Source organism: Equus przewalskii, chromosome 13 (genome assembly GCF_037783145.1).
Source record: "Equus przewalskii isolate Varuska chromosome 13, EquPr2, whole genome shotgun sequence".
Taxonomy (NCBI): domain Eukaryota; kingdom Metazoa; phylum Chordata; class Mammalia; order Perissodactyla; family Equidae; genus Equus; species Equus przewalskii.
The window spans coordinates 16,111,556-16,136,417 of record NC_091843.1 but is presented as its reverse complement, the minus strand read 5'-3'; the positions used below and the strand labels follow the sequence as shown (position 1 = coordinate 16,136,417).

Genomic DNA, 24,862 nt, shown 5'->3' with positions numbered 1-24,862 from the left:
AACAAAAATGTAAACAAATAAGAACATTTCTAAGGAAGGTACTTTTTTATGAAAGAAACATAACACATTAGTTTGACAGAGAGTGGCCTGGCTAGGTGTCTACAGAAAACCTACTATTGCCAAATGTCTTGTATTCTAAATTCCTGTCTGCTTTCACTCCCTGCCTTGGCCAACCTTTTCTGATGACCGCAAGACACCATAATCAGCTGTCCTAGGGCTATAATCTCAGGAACTATTAACATCATTTCACACTTCACACTTCACAGGTTATATTTACATACATTGTCTCATTAACTCCTCACACCCTAGGAGATAACCAAAGTAAACATTTATCTTTTGGGGGATATTCTGCCTCATTTCCACCCTCCTAACCACACCCTTACCTCCTTTAGGAAGTTATCTGTCTCCTACCGTGTGTAGTCTGGATAGGATTATAAATCCAGGTGTCTGTCTGCCACTAGAACCTAAATGGACTGGATTATTCCACATTGTCCATCAGCTGAATTTATGACCTAAACATGGCCCAATAAATGCTCTCTCACAAAATTTTAATCTTTAATGCAAGAATTGAAGGAAAAGAGTGGTTGGATGTTATTCATCCCAATTGTGTGGCCTTCACTAGACTGTTCCTGTTATCAGATGAGTTCTGTACTTTCCAGCCTTCAGAAGAGGCTTTGCTCCCAGCCATTCTCCAGCTTTCCGTTTATTTCCTGACCTCTAGGTAGACTTTCAACGAATGCCTTTCGCTTGAGTTACCAATAGTTTCTATTACTTGCAACCAAAGTCTTCCAACTAATAAATTAGATCAAATTAGATCAATTAGCTCACTTTACCAATGAGGGCTGAGACTGAGAGAAGTCACCTGTCTAAAGTCATACTGTTATTTGAAATGGAATTTGAACCTAGTTCTCCCATTACCAAATGCAGTGTTCATTTTGTGACATTCCAGCTGATAAAACATATCGAAAACCTTCTAGAAAAAGACTATAAACTGAAAACCTGCATTACTTCTTCCTCCCCATCTCCCATTAAATAAAAATGGAAGTACAGAAAATTTTAAAAATACAAACCCAGAAGGATAAAAAATAAAAAAGATGGTAGTAAAAATTCTAGAAACTGGAGAGCGGAAGTGTGAACGACATTCACAAGAAAACTGAATCCTGGGCCGGCCCAGTGGCATATCAGTTAAGTTCGCACATTCTACTTCGGCAGCCCAGGGGTCACTGGTTCAGATCCTGGGTGCAGGCCTACACACCACTTGTCAAGCCATGCTGTGGCAGGCGTCCCACATATAAAGTAGAGGAAGATGGGCACACATCTTAGCTCAGGGCCAGTCTTCCTCAGCAAAAAGAGGAGGATTGACAGCAGATGTTAACTCAGGGCTAATCTTCCTCAAAAAAAGAAAAGAAAAGAAAACTGAATCCAAATCCAATAGTGAAAAAGCTGAGATGCAACCCTATTTGAACTGTGGAATCCCTCAAAAGACATATATGTTGTTTGCACATATTACTTCTAGAAGTAAATGTAAAAAAATAAGGCTAAAAATTGGAGAATATGTATAAAGTCTGCTTAGGAAGAAATTAAACTTCAGATTCTCTCCCCAACCTTACAAAAGAAATGGAAGCTTACTCATGGAAAGGTAAAACTGAGCTTCTGAACTGGTAGGCACAGATCATAATTAAATGCAAGAATAAGGAAAACCAATGGATTAAAGTTTTCATGGGAACACTAAAATGCACAATCACCTCTCCAACTATACAGCTTCCAGAATACTGGCAGCCAGGTTTACATCATAGGGACAGAAAACAGGGGGATCCTTCACTGCATCACCCAACCAGTCCAAGAAACAAGATCTAAAGTTATAAACATGAGGTTTTCCTCAACTAAATGGCCCACATATATCACCTTATAATGAAGCTCACATCTGACCACACACACACACATACACACACACACACACACACACACATCCAATCAGTGCTTTAATGTTCCACTCTTAAATGTGAACTGAAAGGGAAAATCATCAAACATCTGAGGAAAGTTTCAGATATGAAATATAGGAACCAAAGCACATAAACGGAAAAAGGGCTATGTTAAGGAAACGAAAATGTGCAGAAAAATAAACACTTCAGAAAACTCTCATTAACATCCTCAGAGAGATAAAAAGATATTGTATCCATGAACAAGAACAGGATGCAATTTTTAAAAAAAAAACAAAGACCAAGAAAGAACTCTTGGAAATTAAAAATATAATAAAAGAAGTGAAAGGCTCAATAAACAGTTAGACAATAATTCTGATGAGATCTCCCATAGGCAGAAAGTTGAGGAAAAAAGATTTTTAAAAATTAAAAAATAAATCCACAAAATCTAACATTCAAATAAGGAAAATGGAGAAGAGGAGAATAGAGAAAGAGAATAAAACAATAATATGAAAAAAGGAATTCAAGAAAATTTTTCAAAACTGAAAGATTTGAGTCTCAAATCAAAAGAGCCCATCAATTGTTCAGAAAAAAAAGTAGAAAAAACACAAATATAGGCACATTTCTTTGAAATTTCAGAACACTAGTGACAAAGAAAAGATACTAAAAGCTTCCAGAGAGGAGACAAAAACAAGGACAAGGACGAAACAAAGACTGAAACTTATTAAGCATTGTGTTTAAGAATTACTTCAGACTTCTCAAAATCAATACTGAAAAGCATGGAGACAGTGGAACAATGCCTTCAAAATTCTGAGAGAAAATTATTTCCAATCTAAAATTTTATTCCCAACCGAATTATCAACTGTTGGTAGATGAAAACATTTTTAGACATGGAAGGTCTCCAAAAATATCCTACACAACATTTCTCAAAAAAATCACTAGAGGAGATACTCCAGCAAAATAAGAAAGCCATAGCATCCAGGAAACAGAGTAGCCAATCCAAGTGAGAGATGAAAGGAATGCCGAAGATGATAGTGGAGACAGATCTCCAGCTGACAGCCATATAACTAAACAGACTGAAGCAAGTGGGAGGGGTTCTGAGAGACATATTGTCAAGAAGATAAAATAGAATACCTGCTGTGTTTGAACATGTTGAAAGGAGACAGACAAATGTAAGAGAATTGCTTGAAAAAAATATATATATATGTTTTTTAATTTTAAAAAGGACAATTAGCAATTAAACAGAAACAGGAAGTTATGCAACAAAGGAAAAGTGGTCAGAATATACCACATGGCTCCATGAGCCTTGGATTTACATGATCCTAGTAAATATAAAGGCTGAATATTCATCAACCAAAATAATTATGTAACTATGTTGGCTGAATGGAAGATTATGTTTTTTTGCATGCCGACGATGGGAGGGTTGATGAAAGAGAGGTAAATTTTCCTCTTCCATGATGAGAAGGTAGTAGATAATGGTTAAAACCGAAAAATCAATGAGCAGTCCATTATTCAGAAAGGGGGAGGCGCTTTCCATAGAGGCCGCTGAAAATGGTTGCCTCTGGAATGCAAGAAATGGGCAGAAGAAACTGGGGACAGATATTCTTCCAACAGCCTTGTAGAACTTTGAGTCTTTAAATTAGATTTTAAAAAATAAAAATAACTTTAATAAAGATAAAAATTGAATTAGTCCTTGCCCACAATAAAGAAGCCACATATCTATGCTATCCTTCCATAGGTCAAGCTTTAGCTATTTAACCATTAATCATATATGCTTATTCTGGCAAACAACAGAGGATGCTGTGTGTGTGTATGTATGTGTGTGTGTGTGTTTACTACTCAGAGAAATATTATTCTCCTGCTGGATTGCAACTGGCAAAGGAGATTGCCTGAAAAGATTAGCAGAATCACTTTGATTAGATTGGAAGAGAGAAGAGTTTGCTAAGTAACCCTCCCCAATCCACCACAGAATAATGAAGCTAATTTCCAAAAACCCTGATGCAATTCTTTGTCCTGTTCCTTGGGCCCCATCCATCTTCCCTGCATTGGTAGGCAAGAATCACTGTAGCAAAAACCTTTTCTTAATTTAATAGATGCTGAGAAATAAAATTGACTAATGGAAGTAGTCAGAACACCTAAGCAAACTGGATACTTACTTAACACTTGAATTTTTCCCGGTTGAAGACAATGCACTGATTTAACAGCATCTCTCTAGTCAGTCATCTCTGGTTACAGCCCCTTCACTAATGTGTCATTTAGAATCTCTGTGTCTTCTCTGAAAGACAAAGAACTTTTCATGCTTACAGGGACCCAAGATTCTCTAGGGTTTTAAAGCTTCCTTTGAGCAGGTTAAGGTAGGGATATTTCACCATTCTTCATTTTTGAAATGTCATGCCACTGCAAGTTCTTTTCCTTGAAGTGTTTAGCCAGAGTAAAATCACTCTGAGATGTATACACAGGAGATGCACCCTTCACATGCCCCAGGCACACGCATTTGCCATATAGCACAAAACCTAATTAATCTGGGGTCTGCAGCCATATTAACAGATGTTGTACGTGTGCCATTTTCTTTCTTCACTGGTCTTCTATTCTCCCTGGCAGTGGCTCTCAGTGTTCAGTGGGCATAAGCATCATCTGGGGTGCTTTTTAAAAATGCAGGTTCCCAGGCCCCAGTGATTTGAATTCTTTGTCTCCAGTGTTGAGTTTGTGAATCTGTATTTTAACAAATCTCCCTCCATCTTATGACACCAATGCAATAGTTTCACAAATACTGGCCTGTGAGATAAAATTTCAATCCCTCATCACACCATACACAGTCCTCCTAATCTGGCCCTTGCCTAGTTCTATAATTTCTACCTCTTACATTCTAGAGTGAATGTTACTGTTCTAGTTGAACTCGCACATTTCCATGCTTTTTCAAATATTTGTGCCATATTTCACATCACTTCCTGGAATACACATCTCTAGCCAATATTTATTTTTATTTTCCTGTCATCCCTCATATCTTCTGGGAATAACAGGCTCTTGGTGGGGGGTAGGGGATGGGACTCTTTTGTACCCACTCCTCACTCCAAAGATGTTCTAATAGGATCTGCTAACCATAGTAACCACTTCCCAAGCCACAGGGAGACAGGAGTATGCGAGACTGACCAAATATTTCCCCCAGGATTTTTCAAACTGGGAATTGTGAAAAGAGACAGACATTTACCAGTGAAAAAGCTGAGAAATGTAAAAGGCAAGAGCTATGTGAAGACCTGTCCCTGGAAAATGGAGGAAGGTAGTCAAGAATAAAGCTCACATCCACAAAGAAGCAGAGATAGTTAAGAATGTGAATTGATCAAAATATAATTTAGATACAGATAATAATTGCTATACACTTTTAAGTTAAATATTCTGAAACAACTATTACTTGACTGATAGACTGAGGTCTGTATGGGTATATTTTATGTAGGAAAAATGTATTTAAGGTTTACTTAGGACATTTACCATTGTCCGTAGTTTACTTCAAAATGCCAATAACTCAACCTTAATATGTTAGCATATATTAATATGTGGCTAAGATAAATAATTTCTTATAAATGGCGTAAATTGACAGGAAATTATAACATCTTCTAGGTCATAGATCCCTTTGAAAGACTGATGAAAGTTACAGATTCTCCTAGGGCAAAAAAAAGTGCACATTCACACAAATTTTGATGATTTTTGGAGAATCACAGATGCACCTGAAGCCCATTCCTGAACCTCTTAGAAATCCCTGCGTTCGATGAGGCTTGTTTCTGTGCTGTTTCCATGTCTGCCACACCAGCCTCCCTGTGTACACAAAAATGGATAAAGTATGCTATTTGTGAGAATTGAAATTTATTTAGTTTCCACGTCAGAGATGATAGATGATAAAATAGATGAGGGAATTCCCAGTGGCAATTAAGAATCAAGGAAAACCTTAACCAATTTTAAAGACATCTTTTGGGGCCAGCCTGATGGCGCAGGGAAGTGCACCAGTTCTGCTTCGGCGTCCTGGGGTTCCCCGGGTTCGGATCCTGAGTGCGGACATGGCACCATGTGGCAAGCCATGCTGTGGTAGGCATCCCACATATAAAGTAGAGGAAGATGGGTATGATGTTAGCTCAGGGCCTCAGTCTTCCTCAGCAAAAAGAGGAGGATTGGCAGATGTTAACTCAGGGCCAATCTTCCTGAGGGGGTAAAAAAACAGGCATCTTTCTTCTCTCCAGTTTGTGTTTGTTTGGTTTAGTTTTTGCTTTATTTGTTGCTGTTGGTGGAAGTGCTTTCTTGCTTGTTTTTCTTATGATTCCTTAGTATATCTATTTTGTCCAAAGTAAAATGCAAATGCTTTTCTTATGATTTTTCTTCAGATTTTCTTATGATCTTTGTCTGATGCAAAATACAAGTGCTTACTTGACACATTCCAGGTAGTTTGTCTTCATATCTGTTGACTATGAAGATGGGGCAGAACTTTCAAATAACAAATAGGTTATTGCAGATTGAATAGAGAGTCTACATATTGAATAGAGATTCTACACTGTCTTTACAATCAGTATCTCATGAGAAATTTCTAGACTATTTCATAGTCTGACATTTAATAATACATTTTATACTGTTTTCTAGTGATTACATGCCTGTTAAATCTTCTTTATCTTACTTATGGCAAATTATTTATAGGCAGATTCCAGGTCTTCTGTTTCCTAGGTAATTTTCACAGGGTATTTTGGACAATATTATGAGCTGCATGTGACAGAAACAACTAAAACTGCCTTAGGGTCAAAAAGGAAGGGAGGTGTCATTGTATTCAGAAACTGAAGAGTTCAGTGATAAATCTGGAGCTTGGGGCGGGGCAGGTCTCCTGACGCTCATTATGAAGGCAAAGTAGACATTATTGACCTCTTTAATACCAAACTTAACTCTGCAATTTGCCACAACTACAAGAGAGTAACACAAATGGAAATAAGTAAGAAAGTAAGGCTTTAATAATGAGAATTTGATTCTATTTGTCAGGCCAAAACCAAGTTAACATTTAAGGAAAATGGTAAAGAATGACGTGATCTGTTATAAAACAAGAATAGCATTCATCCATTTTAAAGCAAGTTTACTAAAAATACCTTATCTTATGAATTAGGAAAGTAACAGTTATAAATAGTAAAAGTTGAAGTTTTAAGGGATAATAAAAGTAAAGAACTTTTAAATCTCACCAGACGTAAGAATCTCTGATATTAAAATATATTCATATTTATATATATATATCTGAAATTCATATTGGAGTTAATACGAAAATAATAGGTAATATCTATTTAAATAAATATGTTATTTCAAAAACAACAATACAGTATATATTGTAGTCTCAGCTTCTAAAGATTCACTAACAGTAAAAGTAGGGTTATTTTATTGTTTTGGCTATATTTTCCTTATGCTACGAACCTGTTGATATTAAAAAAATGGAAATGAACACATTTTCCATTAGATTTGAGTCATTTGAATCAACCACACAGAAATGTGTAATTCTGGGATATGTTCCTTTTCAATGGTCCATTTAAAATTAACCAACTACCAAGTAAAGGCAAATGCTATTTACAAAAGCACCTTCCCAAAGAAGGAAAAACAAACTGATTTAATTCATTATACAGCAACTTTTAGACCATCTAGCAGTAGAAAATCTGCCAAATGTTTTCTATTTATTTTTACAACTATGTATATAGAAGTTTATACTCCTACTTGGGGTGGGTAGTTATCAACAGACTACAGTGACATAACACTTCATTTAAATCTTAAATCTTCCCTTAACTTTGTCAGTTTGGGGTCATTAGTTGTGGATAGAAGCCTGTTGCCATGAAATCTCTAGTGCATGAAATAAAAAAGAAAAATTCGTAAGAATCCCCCAGAAAATGCATCATGTACAGTTCCTTGAGATATCTGGGACTGTCTTTCTGGAATTTACGTCTCCCAGATCCCATACCAACATTCATCTTTCTGGGGAAGCAATTTTACAAAGTAGTTAAGGCAAGGAGTTTAAAATCAGACAGAGTAACAGGTGAATTCCTCCTCCCCCACTTACTGGCTGTGAGACCTAGGACAAATTACTTAACTCCTCTCAGCCTGTTTCTCCATCTATAAATGGGTATCTACTGTGGGGGCCTGGAATTGGCCACCACAAGATATGTCTCTTTGGCATGATGATTATTTTGGGCTGGGTACTTTGCAGACAGAAAAGCAACTGAAAAGTAGAATCTACTTACCCTTTGTAAGAGACGTTAACATTTGTAAGGAAATCTCCATCTGTAAAGGTCCCTCCCTCTCTGTACCAGGAAGAACGGGGATGACCTTATCTCTAGAAACTCCTATCAATACAGAATGCAAGGACTTAAATCTGCCTAATAATCTTATTCCTGTTTCTGGTAACCTCCTGTAACTGACTCCCCCCACCCTCAACATCCTTCTTTGTCTTTAGCTGGATATGATATTTAAGGTGGGGACATCAGCCATTTTGGTGAGTTGCTCAGCTTGCCTGAGCCTCCCATGTATACATGTTATAAAGCTTTGCTTAATTTTCTCCTGCTATTCTGTCTCATGTGAATTTAATTCGTTCTCCAGCCAGAAGAACCCAGAGAGGGTAGAGGAAATGTCTTCCTCCCCTACACTACCTCATGGTTGTTGTGTGGATTAACTGAGATAAAATGTGTAAAGAACTTCGGACAGTACAGACACACAAAAAATATGCAGTCAATGGTAGCCATTGTTGAGAAGGAATTCATTATTAAAAAAAATAAATAACCACAGGGCCATTCCTACTCTGAGTTTATATTTTATACTGCTTTTGTAATACATATGGTCATTGTTTTCCATACCTGTCCTACCAACTCTCACTGGACAGTGAGCCCCTTGAGGACAGTGATTTTGTCTTATATTTTCATAGTTCATCCAGGTCTTGGTACAAATTAGGTCTTAAACAATTGTTTGTAAATGGAACTGAACCAAAAAATTCCTACAGGTCCATTATTCCGTCCAGGATGCAGAGCAATGTAGCTCTTTATTCTGCTCTATGTAGTTGAAGTGAGTAAGATATATGGCCCTCTGAAACCTTCAGTCAAATGCCAGAAGAAAAGAGGCAGCTGTTCACCGTAAAACAGGCTGCACAGTTTCTTTTAACCAGTCAAGGAGCTTAAACTCTGAAGGCAGGTACTGAGTTAATGTCTAACAAAACCTGACTGCGATTCCATTTTAAGTATGGACAGTGTTCTTAGCAATCAGAATAGAAGAAAGGCTGCAACATTCTTTGAGATATTGCATCAGAATTTTTGGTTCTGGGCTCCAACCCTTGCTGCATCAATTTACACTCTGAAGGTTATCTTCAAAGCCAGAAGGGTAAGGAACAGAAAGGATTCAAATAAAAAAATTCTGGGGGTTACTATATCTAAAAGTCCTTCTATTTTAAAATTGGCTTCACCTTGATAATAGGACTCTGATTGTCATAAAAAACAGCCTTAATTCTTTTCCCCTTGAAATGTACTTTCCCAGTGTGGGTGAGTGCACTGAACTACTTGTAAAGTTATGTTCATGGATATTTCATAGACTGCCTAGACTTACAGGTCCTGAAAGGGTTAGTATTTCTCTCCTTTGGGATCCTGACTCAACTCCTGGACCAATAACCAGCAACCTAAAGCGAAGCTTCGTTAGAAGCTTTGAGCAACTCCCAGTTGTTTCTAAAGGCACCTTGGGGGCTTACCTGGCCTAGAAAAAATCCCGCAGACATTGAAGTTGGGTGCTAAATTACAGAGTGGGGAGAGGTTGACTAAAGTCAGATAATCTAACACCTGCCTGGAGAGTAAGGAAGAAATGTTTATTCTGATCTAAAGGCAGAAGAGGATGATAAGATGAGTTTGCAATACTGAGAAGGAGAAGGGAGAGAGAGAAGGAACTTCAAGGTGAAGGGCAAAGTGTAGAGGGGAAGGTTGTCAGTGGTCACTTTGGATAAGTGTTCTAATCAACCATCACACATCATCCTAAGGTACAAATCTAGAAAAGCTACCCCTCTTGACAGAGTGAGCACCCCTGGTTAAGTCATGCTCCAGGATTCTCAGACTGACAATGTTGGGGTCCCTTGGGTTCAGTCCTGGGTCCTCTTTTCTTTCCCTTCTATAGCCCCTCTGCCCTTAGCAACCTTGTCCACCCACATGACTTCAATTAATTTGTATACTCTGATGACTCTGAAATTTTCATCTTCCAAGCTCCACCTGCCTTCTTCACATCCCAGTGTGGCTATCTCAGCCACCTAACTGTATCACCTGTAATGCAGAGCCCTTGATCATCCTGCAAAAATCCGCTCCACTCCAATTTTCCTTGACTTAAGTAAATGATGCTACTATCTACTTCCTCCTATTTTCCCCGACCACACCCTAGTCAAAGCAACTGTTCTATCTTGTCTAGACAACTCTGTCACCCCAAATGGTCTTCCACAGCCACCTTTGTCCTCCTAGCATCCATTCTCCATACGGCAGCCAGAATGATTTCTTTTTTCTTTCAAGGAACAGTGTTTGATGGTGTCACATTCCTGAGGAAAGGCTTTACACAGTTTACCTTTGCTCTTAGAATCTAATCTCACATTCTTAATGTAGCCTAAAGAACGAGCACAGTCTGGTGCCTTTCAATTACCCCTTTCCTTTCCCTCCCTCCACTCCAGACATACCAGTGCCTTAAACACACAAAGACCCATGAGAGTGCAGGGCCTTTGCAAACACTCTTTTTCCACCCTAATCCTCAAACACCTTCACAGGGTAACTCCTACTTATCTCTTAAGACCTAATTTAAATGCCTCTGTCTCTGGGAAGCCTTCTCTCCATGTTCTGGACCAGATTAAGTGTGTCTGTTAGTTTCCTTCTCCTTTTTCCATCTTGTAAATATAAGACTCTTTGTATATTTTTTGTGTTGTCACTCTCTCTAATTAGTCTATGAGCTTCAATAGAAGCAGAGGCAATGTCTAGGGTGCTGTCTACTGAATGTTCAGCAGCTAGCAAAGTCTTTGGCATATATATAGTAGAGAAACAGTAAATATAGTATTTTTGGAGAACTCACCAATGAAGGAAACAAGTATATTAAAAGATCAACTAATAATCGCAGCTGTAGTATCAGGGTTCTCCAGGGAAACAGAAGCAATAGGATAGAGAAAGAGAGAGAGATTTATTATAAGGAATTGGCTCATGTGATTATGAAGGCTAGCAAATCCCAAGATCTGCAGGGTGAATTGACAACCTTGAGACCCTGGAGAACTGATGGTTTAGTTCCAGTCCAAGAGCAAAGGTCCAAGAACCAGGGAGCCAACACCCCAGTTCAAAGGCCATCAGGCGGAAAGAATTCTCTCTTACTCTGGGGAGGGTCAGCCTTTTTGCTCTATTCAGGGCTTCAACTGATTATATGAGGCCCACCCACATCATGGAGGGCAATCTGCTTTACTCAGTCTACTGATTTAAATGTTAACCTCCTCCAAAAATACCCTCACAGAAACACCCAGGATCATTTTTGACCAAATGTCTGGGCACCCTGTGGCCCAGTCAAGTGGGCACATAAAATTAATCATTATACCAGTCAAATGATACCATGAGCTTGGCTTTTTATTAAACATGAAATGTCCTTATGTCTCCAAAATATTAATGTCAAAGCCAAAATCCTAACATACAAGGGGTTTTAGCAAAGTCAATTTGTCTGACATGTTGCTGGAAAACTCTGTTTATGTTTTTCTTTTCCTAACTGTTGAGCTGCCTTTTATTTCAAAAAAAACAAAAAAACAAAAAAAGCCAACAAGATGGTAGCAGAACTAATCATGCTAGAAGGTCCATGGGCTCTCTATACACCCCCATCACCACCACATCCACATGCCCTAACACAACTCTAACACATGTGTGTATGTTTTCATCAGATTTTCTGCAGTTCTGGAGACGACTAAACTAAGTTACAGTAAAGAAAAAGAAAGTTAGACTTAGATACTCAATACAATTTTTCTCAGAGTCTAAGGGAAAGAATTTTAAATAAAAATTTAGCTATATGCATGGGTTCTCTTAAAGGATGATCCACAGTGTCTAGCTTTGTCTCTCTCTAACTCCTTCCTGTTCTCTCCCCCCTCAAAGATGAGTCCCTTCAAAGTGTAAATCTCCACCTTCATTTTGAAGAAATGCTCATTATTGTCATTGAGTCCACTGCCTTCCCCTACCCAAGGCTCCCAGTGAAACACAACTATGCACTCCAGTACATTTTCTGAAGATGACACATTCCAGAAAAAGGGGGCGGAGGGCTCCAGCAAAACACTGCACATTGGGAGACAGTTTGAGATTTCAAATCTAGTTGATCTCTATGGCTTTTAATACATTGGGTTCTTTCATTAGGCAGTTCTCCAAATGCTATGAACTGAATGCTGATGACCCTTCAGAATTCACATGTTGAAGGGGACTGCCTAGTGGTATAGCAGTTAAGTTCGCATGCTCTGCTTTGGCGGCCTGGAGTTCGCAGCTTTGGATCCCCGGCACAGACCTACCCAGCTTTTGTCAAGCCATGCTATGGCAGGTGCCCCATATATAAAATAGAAGAAGATGGGCACACTTGTTAGCTCAGGGCCAATATTCCTGTGCAAAAAGAGGAGGATTGGTGGTGGATGTTAACTCAGGGCTAACCTTCCTAAAATACATATATATATTCACATGTTGAAATCCTAACCCCTAATGTGATTGTATTAAAAGGTGGGGCCTTTGGGAGGGAATTAGGTCATGAGGGTGGAGCCTACATGAATAGGATTAGAGCACTTATACACAAGAGAGCTTGCTTTCTCTCTCTCTCTCCTCTCTGCCGTTGTGAGGGTGCCATGTGACATGCTAGCACCCTGATCTTGGACTTCCAGCCTCCAGAACCGTGAGAAATAAATTTCTGTTGTTGATAAGCCACCCAGGTTACGGTATTTGTTATAGCAGCCCAAACTGACTAAGATACCAAACACGTAATATTTATTGTATTCCTACTACATGCCAGGCACTGTGCAAGTTGAAGGGTCACCACCAATGCAAGGTGAAGACGTGCCCCTTCTTACTTTGAACTATCAGAACACAGTACATACACACACATACGTGCAAACACATTCTCATGGAAAAACAATATTTTCCCAAGTGTAAATTTACCTGCCAAAGTTTCTCCTGCCTAAAGTGCAGATAGCATTTTACATTTTAATGCAGAGCAGTTGGAGTTCCTATATGAGCACTCTCTCATTCACACCAAGTCAGGCTCTATCTTTACCTAAGAGACTAGCAGATAACAGAGCTTGTACAAACAACAGAAGCACCTGCCTCACATCTCCACTTCTAGGAACAAAATGACTTAAAAACAAAATCTTGAAATTATATTTTTTTCCCTTTTACCATTGTCCAAATCGCCCTCCCCCCACCCCCCACATCCCCCCACTGGTTTCTATAGGCAGAAGGGGAACAGAAGAGGGTGAGGAGGACGGGCTTTTCTTCCACTTATACAAATTTATACCATGTAGATATATGTGTGTGTATATATATATATATATATATATATACACATACATATTTACATAGTGTGTCTTTAATGTAAAATGTAACTTGTTGTAAGTGGAAAGCTCTTTTCTAAATGCAACTTTGCAAGATGGATTTTTAATGTAGGATCATACTGCATTCACTGGGTGCTTGAAAGGTGACCTTCACCCCAACTACATTAGTCAGCAATTCAATTTTCTCAGTACCTTAAAGAGGTGATAGCTGCAAATTGTCCTGATGTACACTACCAGCTGCTTCCTTAAAGCAACATTACAGGACTTGCTTTCTCTCAACTTGAATTTAAAAAAAAAATGTTCTTTAACAGTTGCATTTTCAAATTCAAGTTTTGAATTGAACATTGGGAACTCATATGTCCAGAAAGATCCAACAGCCAGTCTCAACTAAACATACTAACGCCACTTTGACAGATACAGAATTTCACCTTTTCTCAGTTTCATTATTTTTTAAAATAACTTAAAATTCCATCCTTTTTGATATGTTTATATCATTTGTCATTGAAATTTCACTAATCTGAAATAACACCACATTTTTTTCAAAGAATGTTCACATCTCTCACTTCATGAAAGCCTCACAACCACTGTGAATATGATATGTTGGGGGGGGGGGGTAATATTAACCATGGTTCAGAGTAAGAGAAATGGAGGCACAAAGACATTAGATGTGAACAGTCTCAATAACACTGTCTTGAGCCCCTGTTCTTCCATTACCCAAGAGAAGTCTTTACTATATCATCATAGATTCAACACTCAACTTTATGCGATGGCCTCAGAAAATTCTATTTTTAATTCCTCCCATTTATCCAGGCTCCAAGTTGTGATTCCAAATGCCTCTTGACCATTTCTTGTTGTATATTTGGCCATAATTCAGACTGAACTTAACATCTTATACGATCTTTTTCTCTTTCACTAATTCCTGTTGCTATCACCTAGGTAGCCCACTCTGACTTGAAAACTTTCAGATTTTTAGGGATTCTCCCATCCCTTTCCACAAATAAAATTAGTGGGATGTCATTCAACTCCCCTCCTCATAAATCTTCAATAACTCCCCATTTCCTACCACAACTGGCTGAAAATGCTACTCCTTTAGCATCCTTTAAAAACAGGTTGGAATCGTCTTATCTACCAACTTCATTTTCAATTGCTACTGACCCTTTGTCCTGTTTCTCATCAATTTGCCCACTTTACTGTCTTGTGAAGATATGAGGATCATTCTTGAATGTCTGCCTTTTATGTTTTACTTTTTACCTAAAATACTTTCCACCAATGTCTCAGTCATCACTATTCTTTTCTTTGTATGCCTACAAAACTTCTTGTCTATTCCAAAAGTTTCAACATTTTGGCATGGTGCTTTAGTGGTTTTCTAAAAATTATCCCATCTTTAAGCTCCTTAAAGACAATATGGAAATAGATCATGTGAATTCTACATCCTTTCCCAAGAATCCTAGCCCAGAGATTAGACACACTCAGACAATGTAGGTGACAAGGGTAGTTCTGGACCAGGAATCAGAAAGCTTATCCCTATTTGTGTGATCTTGGATAACTCATTTAAGCTCCTGGAATGCAAGATTTCTATCTACAAATAGAGGAATATTAGAATAGGAAAAAATCCCTCAACACTTGTTCACGTCCCGTCTTCATGATTCACCTACTGAATCATTCCCTCAGCATATAAATAAATAGTAATACCACCATCAACTAGATGTCACGTCACCTTTCACGATCACTCCATTTTTCTGATACCCTTTATGGCAAGGCTGCTCAAAGAGGTTTTTCCTTTCTCTCTGAATCCATTTCTTTACTTCCATGTTTTTCCTTAACCCATTCTAATCAGACAGTTTGTTTCCTGCACCCTAGTAAACTATGTTTGTCAAGGTAATAAATCATCACCATTTTACCAAATCTAATGCCTAATTCTTAGTTCTCATTTGACTGAACCTATTAGCAGCATTTAACATAGTTGATCACATTCTCCTTCTTGAAATACATACTTAACCCGACTTCTAGGATACCACACTATTCGAGTTTGTCTCCTACATCACTGGCTGCTCCTTCACAGTCTTCTTGCTGGTTTCTTCTTTTTCTGAACTCTAAAAGTTGGAGTGCTCCAGGGCTCAATCCTCAGCCCATTTCTTTCAATCTACATTCATTCACGAGTCACATATTCAACTTTAAACGTCATCTATACATAGACCCTCATGCATATATCCATAGGTAACCTTTAATTTGCACTCCAGGTTCGTATACACTACTTCTGATTAAACATCGCCACTTGGAAGTCTAAGGGGCATCTCAGCTTTAACATGTCCAAAACAAAGCCCTTTAACAAAATCCACCCTCTTTAAAATCTCCAAATTTCCTCTTCCTTTACGCTTTCCCATCTCAGTAAATGGCAACACCTCTCACGCAGTCATTCAGGTGAAAAGCCTTGGAGACATCCCTGACTTCTCTCTTTTCAACCCACATATCCAATCCATTTGCAAATCCTATAGATTAAATTTTGACACTTATCCTGAATCTATTCTCTTCTCACCACCTCCATCATCACAACCCTAGTTGAAGCAAGGATCTACTGACCTAAATCTGTCACTGTGCTAGGTTTTTAAATCTACCCACTTTGGGCAGGGAAACAGCTGGATGGCAAAATGGAGCATCTGTGAGATTTAGAAAAATATGTCCCTTCTGTGGGCACATAGTTTGGCAGGAGGTGATTTTGCAAGGATTAGAAAAAGGCTCTCCTTCCTTTAGGTAAAAACAATCCTGTGCCAGCGCACAAAGCTCGAAGAGTGGAGCTCTAAATGTATTTCAGCCCTTACTTGATCCTCAACCTGCACCACTGCACTTGGCGGCCCTGAGTCCAAGCTATCTGTGTCTCTCACCTAGAACACTGCGATCACTTCATATTCACCTCCGCACTTCAACTGGCATCCCACTACATTCATTTCTACATAAAACTTCCACAACGGCATTTCTAAATTGTAAATCTGATAAGGATTTTCTCCTGGACCAAATTTGAGTCCAGTTCCTCTGAGCCCTCTTTTCCATGAGACCCAGGCTCAGGTCTGTCCTTGACCTGCTGAGTCCATTTTTACCAAGAATCCTCCTGAGTCAGTTTAGTCAGAATCCCCCACCCTCGATATCTTATCAAATTCCTCACCCCCCACCTTTGGTATCTGATCATCCTTGATATATTATCACTCTGGCCTGTCTTAAGCAAGAATCTTGTCAAGTCAGATTAGCCAGAAACTCCCTTACCTCTGATGTTTCCTCTTAGTAATTTTCCATCCCCTGGCTCCCATCCTACTCCTTGGCTATAAATCCTTACTTGTCCTTGTCATTTGGGAGTTGAGCTTGATCTCTCCCCCTACTGCAAAACCCCTTCTTGAATAAAGCCTTCCTTATCATCTTTAACATGTAGCATGAAGAATGTTTCTTTAACATAGCAGATCTTGGCACACTCTGACCTAAGATCTCCAGTGACTGCCCGTCACACCCAGAATACAATGCAAACTCATAACCATGGCCAACAAGCCCCTGCATAATATCACTCCTCCTCCTCCTTTACTTTGTCTCTTTGCATTATCTGCCATACTCACTCTCGTCTAACCATGTGGCTTTCTTGCTGTTTCTCTAGCACACAAAACTTATTCTGCCTCAGGACTTTATAGTTGCCGCTCTTTCTACCTAAGCCACCTAGGAGATCTTTGCATAGTTTATTACTTCAATTTACTCCAGTCCTCTTAAAACATTTCCTTCCTGAGTATCCTATATTTAAAATATCACACACACTCACACACACATACACACTTTCACTTTCCATCCCCTTACTCTGCTTTGTTTTCATAGAATTTATCACAACATGATATATTTTATACTCATTAATTTATTTTTTTATTATTTGCTTCTCCCTCTAAGTTGTACAGTTACAAAAGGGGATCATTTCTACTATGTCCTCCAATGTCTAGCACAGAGACTGGAATGAGCAGATACTCAATACTTGAATGAATGAAGGATACTTGCCATGTTTATATACCACCTTTCCTATTGTTTTACTTAAACTCAATGCCTTTGCTACCCATGTGGCTGTATTTCCGATGAAAAAAGTTGAAAGTAACTAACAGTAGCATTTGCCACAAATAGAAAGTAATCAGAAAAATGGATATATTGAAAACAAAATAGCATTATTGCATTTCAGTTAGCTATTTATAGTCAAAGACTGAATTTGGGCCTCCCTCTGTGAAAAAAGGAGATTACAAAGTATTAGAGAGGTCATAGGGACTCATCAGCACCAAGCCCAGACTTTCTTCTGAGGAAATTAAACTAATCAAGAGAAAACTAAAATGAGAAAAAACTTTTTTGCTTTCAAGATTCCAAGTTGTTAAATACCATGTCATTATACTACTTAAAACCATCAGAGCAGTTGGTTTTTCACACATTGCGATGCCCAATGTCTATCCCACTAGATGGCTAAGCCCTTCACACATCTCACTCTATGAGGAATAAAATCAGTTTGCCCAGGTTCACACAGCTGTTCAGGGCAGACTAACACTTGGAATCAGATTCTCTGACTGTCGCCCAGGGCTCTGTCCACTTAATTAACTCTCTCTCCCAACTGACGTCAAAAATATACCTAGGATCTTCCTACACACCTGCAACCTGGCGTTGGCCTTCCCTAAAGAGCTCAGATATTCCAAGACTCTGGCCATGAACTGCACTCACAGCTTACCCACGGGCTAAACGGAGGTCTAGGAGAGTAACAAGTTTCACCATCCTTAATGGAAAGTCAATTACACCACAGGGCTCATTTTTAACAGCTTACATCATTTGCATATATGCAATGAAGTTGATGTGCAGTTGAAATGACAGAAACAGATGCTTCTGCCACCACTTAATACGAAACATATTTTTCCACGCTGGTGAACAGAAGGCTATCAGCTGCAGAGGCTATAGGTGAAAAGGGTCTTAAATGTTAGAACCCACCGAATACAAAATGTCTCCAAACTTTGCCCAAAATGCATTTGTTTTGTTCATTTGAATGCTACACATTCTATATTGGGTGAGGTTATAAACCCCACTGCTTAATGATTGTCCACAAGTTGACATTTTCACTCCTGCTTCTAAGACATAAATATCCAGATTGAAAACCTGAGCTTCTATGGAGGCCTAGTAAACATTGGTTCATTACAAATGGTTGTCATAGCAATAAGCAGTGTATTACAAAACCAGGATAGAACAATATATCCACATGCAATTTAGATAACTTAAATATCCAATCAAGAATATTTAAGATAAAATTTTAAATCCACTATAGCATGATGATGATTTAAACGTCTGTATTCAGAAGGTTTTCCAGCCTTAATTTATTAATTTACTCAACAGTCATTTGTTGTCAGGAAGCAACAAAATACGGTGAATAGGGTAAGAAATTGGGTATCATATACTCCTGGGTTCATATCCTGCCTTTTCCCACTTACTATTTCTATGGCCTTGGATTAGAAACTTGGCTCTTCTGAGGCTCTGTTTCCTCTTCCACATAAAAAATGATAATGCCTTTCAAGGATATTGTGAAATTAAATTAAATAACATGTGAGTCCAATATAGTGTTTGACAGCTACCAGGCAACTAACAAATGTCAACCTACTCACCAACTCCTCTTCCTTCCCTGCTGCCAAACTCTCCTACCATGTGCTGCTATCCGTTATGAACACAAAGATGTGGGGTATAGTTGTTGACTCAGGAGTTCATAGCATGAAAAAAAGTCCAATTCCTTTCCACCTAGTGCCATACATGTGATTTCTCAGTCTGGAAAGCTGGACACAATTCTACAATTCTCTGGTGTCTCATTCCTTCTCATCCTTCAGATCTCAGCCTAAATGTCACCTCTGAAGAGAAGTCTGTCCTGACTGGCCCATGACACATACAGTTAGTCTTAATTCCAAGCATCCCATTTATTTCCTTCATGGTGATTATTACTATTTACATAGTCATTTAGAGAGAGAAGGAGAGTGTGTGTGTGTGTGTGTGTGTTTATTTCCTCCACTACTTCACTGAAAGAGGTCTGGGAATACAATTTTCCTGTTACTAATATCCCCGGTTCCTAGTCTAATGCCTAGCACTTAGTAAACACTCAAAAATATTTGTTCAGGGGCCCGCCCCATGGCTGAGTGGTTAAGTGGTCTCCACTTCGGCAGCCCAGGGTTTTGCTGGTTCAGATCCTGGGCGCAGACATGGCACTGCTCATCAGGTCATGTTGAGGCAGCACCCCACATAGCACAACCAGAGGCACTCATAACTAGAATATACAACTATGTACTGGGGGCTTTGGGGAGAAGGAAAAAAAAGAAGATTGGCAACAGATGTTAGCTCAGGTGCCAATCTTTAAAAAAAAAAATTTGCTCAATGAATGAATGGAGATACATGTTAAACAATAAGAACACATCTCTTTCACTTATGAAAATAGCATTCTAAAGTGAAAAACAAATATTAAACAACAAATTAAAAAACAATTGTTCAATTATAACTGAGATAAGAGCATCCAATACATAAAAGATACAAAGGACATTTATTTTTGAATGATGAAATATAATTTAATGTGCACTATAATAAAGGAATGTCCCTAAAATTTCATGGAGTAGCTGACATTCTGACCTGGGACTTGACAAATAAGTATAATATTGTCAGAAGCTGAAAGAGTAAGAGAGCATTCCATGATAGAGACCTTTCAGTAAACAAACTCACATATTGCATAGAACATTTGTCAAAAGGTAGAAAGAAATGTCAAATGGGAAAAAATAGGAATATAGTTCAAAAATAACCTATTAGAGAAAGCTTCAGTTTCAGCTCTGACATATAAAGACTTCAGAAATCATCATTCCCAACCTTGCAAAAAACAATGGACATATGCACACACAAAAATCAATGACTTTTCTTGGACTTATCAGAGAACTGAGTTTGCAAAGTAAACTACCAGCCTGAAATCTGGAGAGATAGGCTCATCTGGAGAGACAAAGCTAAGATTTGCTTTGTCTTCTGGATAGAAGCTGCTAGAGCCCAAATTTAAACGGTGTATTCTTTCCTAAGACTGCCATAATAAATGACCACAAATTGGGTGGCTCAAAATAACAGAAATTTACTCTCTCACAGTTCTGGAGGCCAGAAGTTCAAAATCAAGGTGTGGCCAGGGCATTCTCCCTGTGAAGGCTCTAGAGAAGAATCTTTTCTTGCCTCTTCCTACTTTCTGGTGAGTGCCGGCAAATCTTGACGTTCCTTGACTTGTAGCCACATCATTCCAATTTCTGCCTCTGCCTTCATGTGCTGTTTCCTCTCTGTGTATCTCTGGGTCTTCCCTCTGTGTCTTGCCTCTCTGTGCAATATAAATAGGCTGATATTTTTCCAAATCATCAAATTCCAGTTCCATTTTGCTTAATCATTCCTTTCTCAATTTATCTCTTTTCTCTCACATTTTATTATAATCAGAAATCTCCCTCTCCTTTCTCTGATAAAGACACCAGTCATTCTGATCCAGTATAACCTCACCTAACTTGATTACATCTGCAAAGATCCTATTTCCAAGTAAGATCACTTTCACATGTCCTGGGGGTTAGGACGTGAACATATCTTTTTGGGAGAACACAATTCAACCCACTACAAACTGCCCTCTGGCCCCCAAAATTCATGTTCTTCCTACAGGCAAATACATTTACCCCATTCCAATAACCCCAAAAGACTTAACCCATTTCAATATTAACTGTAAGTCCAAAATCTCTTTTAAATATGATCAACTCCAAAAGTCCCAAATTTCATCATCTAAATCAGGCATGTGTGAGACTCTGGGAATATTTCCTCCTGGGGCAAAATTCCTCTCTATCTGCGGACATGTGAAATTAGAACACAAATTATCTGCCTCCAAAATACACTGGTGGGATAGGAATAAGAAAGTCATTCCCATTCCAAAAGGGAGAGGCTGGACGGAAGAGAGGGGTCACAGGTCCCAAGTCTGAAACCCACCAGGACAAATTCCATCAAGTTTCAAGGTCTGAGAACAATCTTCTGTGGCTCTATGCGCTCTCCTCTGTGCTCATGGCCCATGGCAGTGGCCCCATCCTCTCCTGCCTCTGCAGGGGTGCCCCCTCTCTCTCAGCTGGCAGCTCTGTCATTTGAGTCATTCTTTCCATTTCTTGAAGGAAAACACCTTTTTGTAATTAAGTAGCTTCACTGGCCCTCTTCCTGCCTGGAGAATCCCAGAAATCTGACAGTCTTCCTTCATTTCATCCCATCTTTCTCCCTTTTAATCCAAACTGGCAGTGGTTTTGGTAGCACAACATTCTCAAAACCCTATGGGTCTTCCAAGGATTTCAAGGACATCCCCACTGTTAGACATGAGGGTTCTCCACAGGTCCTCCTGGATAACCACATCTCTATTCCTCACTTTTGCTGAGATGGTTGATTGGAACCGCGAATCACACACCTAATCTCTCCAGCAGAAGGTGGCCCAGCTACATCCTTGGTGCTCACTGCAGAATATGTTTTAGCATCTTTTGGAATATAGGTAGGCTGAGATTTTTCTAAATCATCAAGTTCTGCTGTTGATTAAAAATTCCCTCCTTAATTTATCTCTTTCTTCTCACATTTTACTATAATCATCAAGGATAAATCAGACCAGGCCTTCAATACTTTGTGTGGAAATCTCCTAGGCAAAATATCCCAACTCATTGCTTACACGTTCTATTTTCCACAAACAGTAGAACACAGTTCAGCCAAGTTTCCTACTATTTTACAACAAGGATTACTTTTCCTCCAGTTTCCAATACCATGTTCCTCATTTCCACCTGAGACCTCAGTAGAAACACCTTTAACCTCCATGTTTCCATCAACAATCTCTTCAAGGTACAATAGGCTTTTTCTATCACGTGCCTCAAAATTCTTCCAGCCTCTACCACTACCAAATCCCAAAGCCACTTCCACATTTTTACATATTTGTTACAGCAGCACCCCACTCACCAGTACCAAAATCTGTACTAGCTTCCTATGGCTGCCATAAAAAATTATTATAAACTGGTAGCGTAAAACAACAAAGATTTATTCTCTCACAGTTCTGGAGGCTAGAAATCCAAATTCAAGGTGTAGGCAGGCCCATATTCCCTCTGAAAGCTCTGGAAATTATTCTTTCATTTTCTCTTCCTACTTTCTGGTAGTTGCAGCAAATTCTTGTCATTTTTTAGCATGTAGCTGCATCACTCCAATTTTTGCCTCTATCATCACATGGCTGTCTTCCCTTTGTGTGTGTTTGTGTCTCTGTGTTCAAATCTCCCTCTCCTTTCTCCGAAAAAGACACTAGTCATTGGGTTTATGGCCTACCCTCATTGAGTATGATCTCATCTTAACTCGATTACATATGCAAAGACCCTATTTCCAAATAAAGTCTCATTCACAACTACAGGGCTTAGGACTGGCAAAAGGTGAGGTGGGCAGGAGAGAGCTGAGTTGCCAAGTTTTAGAGTAATCAATTAACCAACAAGCCAATCAAAGTAACAGTCAAGCCTTTACTCACTTACTGCCATAGTAAAAGCAAAGGCCTAAACCACAGAGAGCACTGACCCTCCTCTGCCCTATTTTTCCCCATGGAATGGTGCTTGTGGAGGGCTAGATGGGTCAGCACAGATATAGGAAGTTTTCTCACTGCCGAGGACAGCCCCAACAAAAAACTCCTGTGTTTTTTTTGGACCTAGGAGACGGAAGGAAGATGAGCGGACGGACTAGAAGTGGAAAAGTACTGAGTACTGAGTCAGAGTGGAGAAAAAATGTTTTCAAAGGACCTTCCCCCAAGTGAGGAGGCCTTGACAGATGTGCCTGTGGAAGGCCTCAGTAAAAAGGCTTTCAAATGCAGGTGCCTAGGTTAAGAATGCAGATATGTGTAGCAGGATGGTTGACCAAAAGGGTCTGAGACCTTGACTGTGGCTTCCTTCAGAGATAGTTCATTGACTGTCCACCAAGTCTGGTGTAGGTCAGCTTTTCCTGGTGAGGCTACGGTTGGGCCTGAAAAATCACACATAGGCTTTTGGCCAGGAGGTGGGCTCCTCAAGAAATTGAACATATCTTTTTGCAGGGACACAATTCAATCTGCTACATACGGTAATTTTGACAAGTTTCTGGAGACTGAGTGTGGTCTGGTGTAACAGTGAGAAACACCTAAGGCTACAGTCTTAAGGGAACAAGATGCTTTCATAGGCTTTATCTCCAGGAATCCCACCAGGTGCTCACTGTGAAGATCTAAGAAAGATCCCCTCTTGGCTCTGGCACAGAAGAGGAAGAGTAATCGATGTGAAATACACCCAGAGCCTTCTCCATAACATAGACCTTCTCTCCAGAGAAAAAGACTTTTCCAGAGCCTTATCCTAGTTGGGCATTCCTCCTTCTCCAGTCCCCTCAAGCCTTCTTGTCTCACCTAAGGGGGAAAGAAATCATAGTCAACAGGGCTCAAGGCTTCAAGGAAATTAACTGGGAAGGCTGCAGCCAGGGAAAAAAAGTAGGAGACAAGGAGAATAAAAGGTATACCAGTGGAGTAACAATTGTGAAGCTCATCGCTCCAAGACACAGGGCCACTAAAAAACTGAAATTTAGTTAGAATATCCCCATACCTTACCACTACATAAAAAAAGCTCTGGTATACTAACCACGGATTACAGCTGAAAGAGCTACATGACAGACTCTCTCTTTGAGAAGGAGTACTTAAAGAAGCTCAAAGTCAAGAGAGGAGACAACAGCAAAGACCCAGAGGAACTGGAAGTCTCTGGAACCTACAGCTATAGCAATCAATAAACACAGCCCAAGCCCTAGGCAGACTACTATAAATCCTCATACCAAAGGCCTATTTACCTCAGTTTCTATTGCCTAACACAATAGCTTTCAACAAAATATTGCAAGCATGCTTAAGCTAGAAAAAACACAGACTGAAGAGACAAAGCACTCATCTGAGCCAGACCCAGATAGGACAGAACTGTTGGAATTATCAGACAGAGAGTTTAAAATAACTATGATTAATATATTAAGGGTTTAATGGAAGAATAGAGTACACATAAGAAAAGATGGGGAATGTAAGAGAGAGATGAAAACTCAAGAAAGAACCTAAAGAAAATTCTGAACATTCAATATTCAAAATATTGAAATAATAATGACCAAGAATTTTCCAAAATTAATGACAGACACCAAACTGCATATCCAGGAAACTCACAGAATAATGAGCAGGATAAGTATCAAAATAAAAAAATGAAAATAAAATAAAAACAAAAATAAACAAAGACAGAAAATAAAATATCCATACTTAGGCATGTTGTATTCAAACTACAGAAAGGCAGAGGCAAACAAAATCTTGAAAGAAGCTAGA

General features: G+C 39.1%; 1 long non-coding RNA gene across 1 annotated transcript in view; it reads left to right on the top strand.

The window, feature by feature from the left end:
• LOC139075055 (uncharacterized) overlaps window positions 1–24,590 on the top strand; it is a 46,181-nt gene extending 21,591 nt beyond the window's left edge. Inside the window, exons 4-5 of the long non-coding RNA XR_011525083.1 lie at window positions 20,623–20,719; window positions 23,208–24,590. This is a non-coding gene — a long non-coding RNA (uncharacterized lncRNA). The remainder of the gene's footprint in view (window positions 1–20,622; window positions 20,720–23,207) is intronic.
• Window positions 24,591–24,862: the final 272 nt, after the last annotated feature.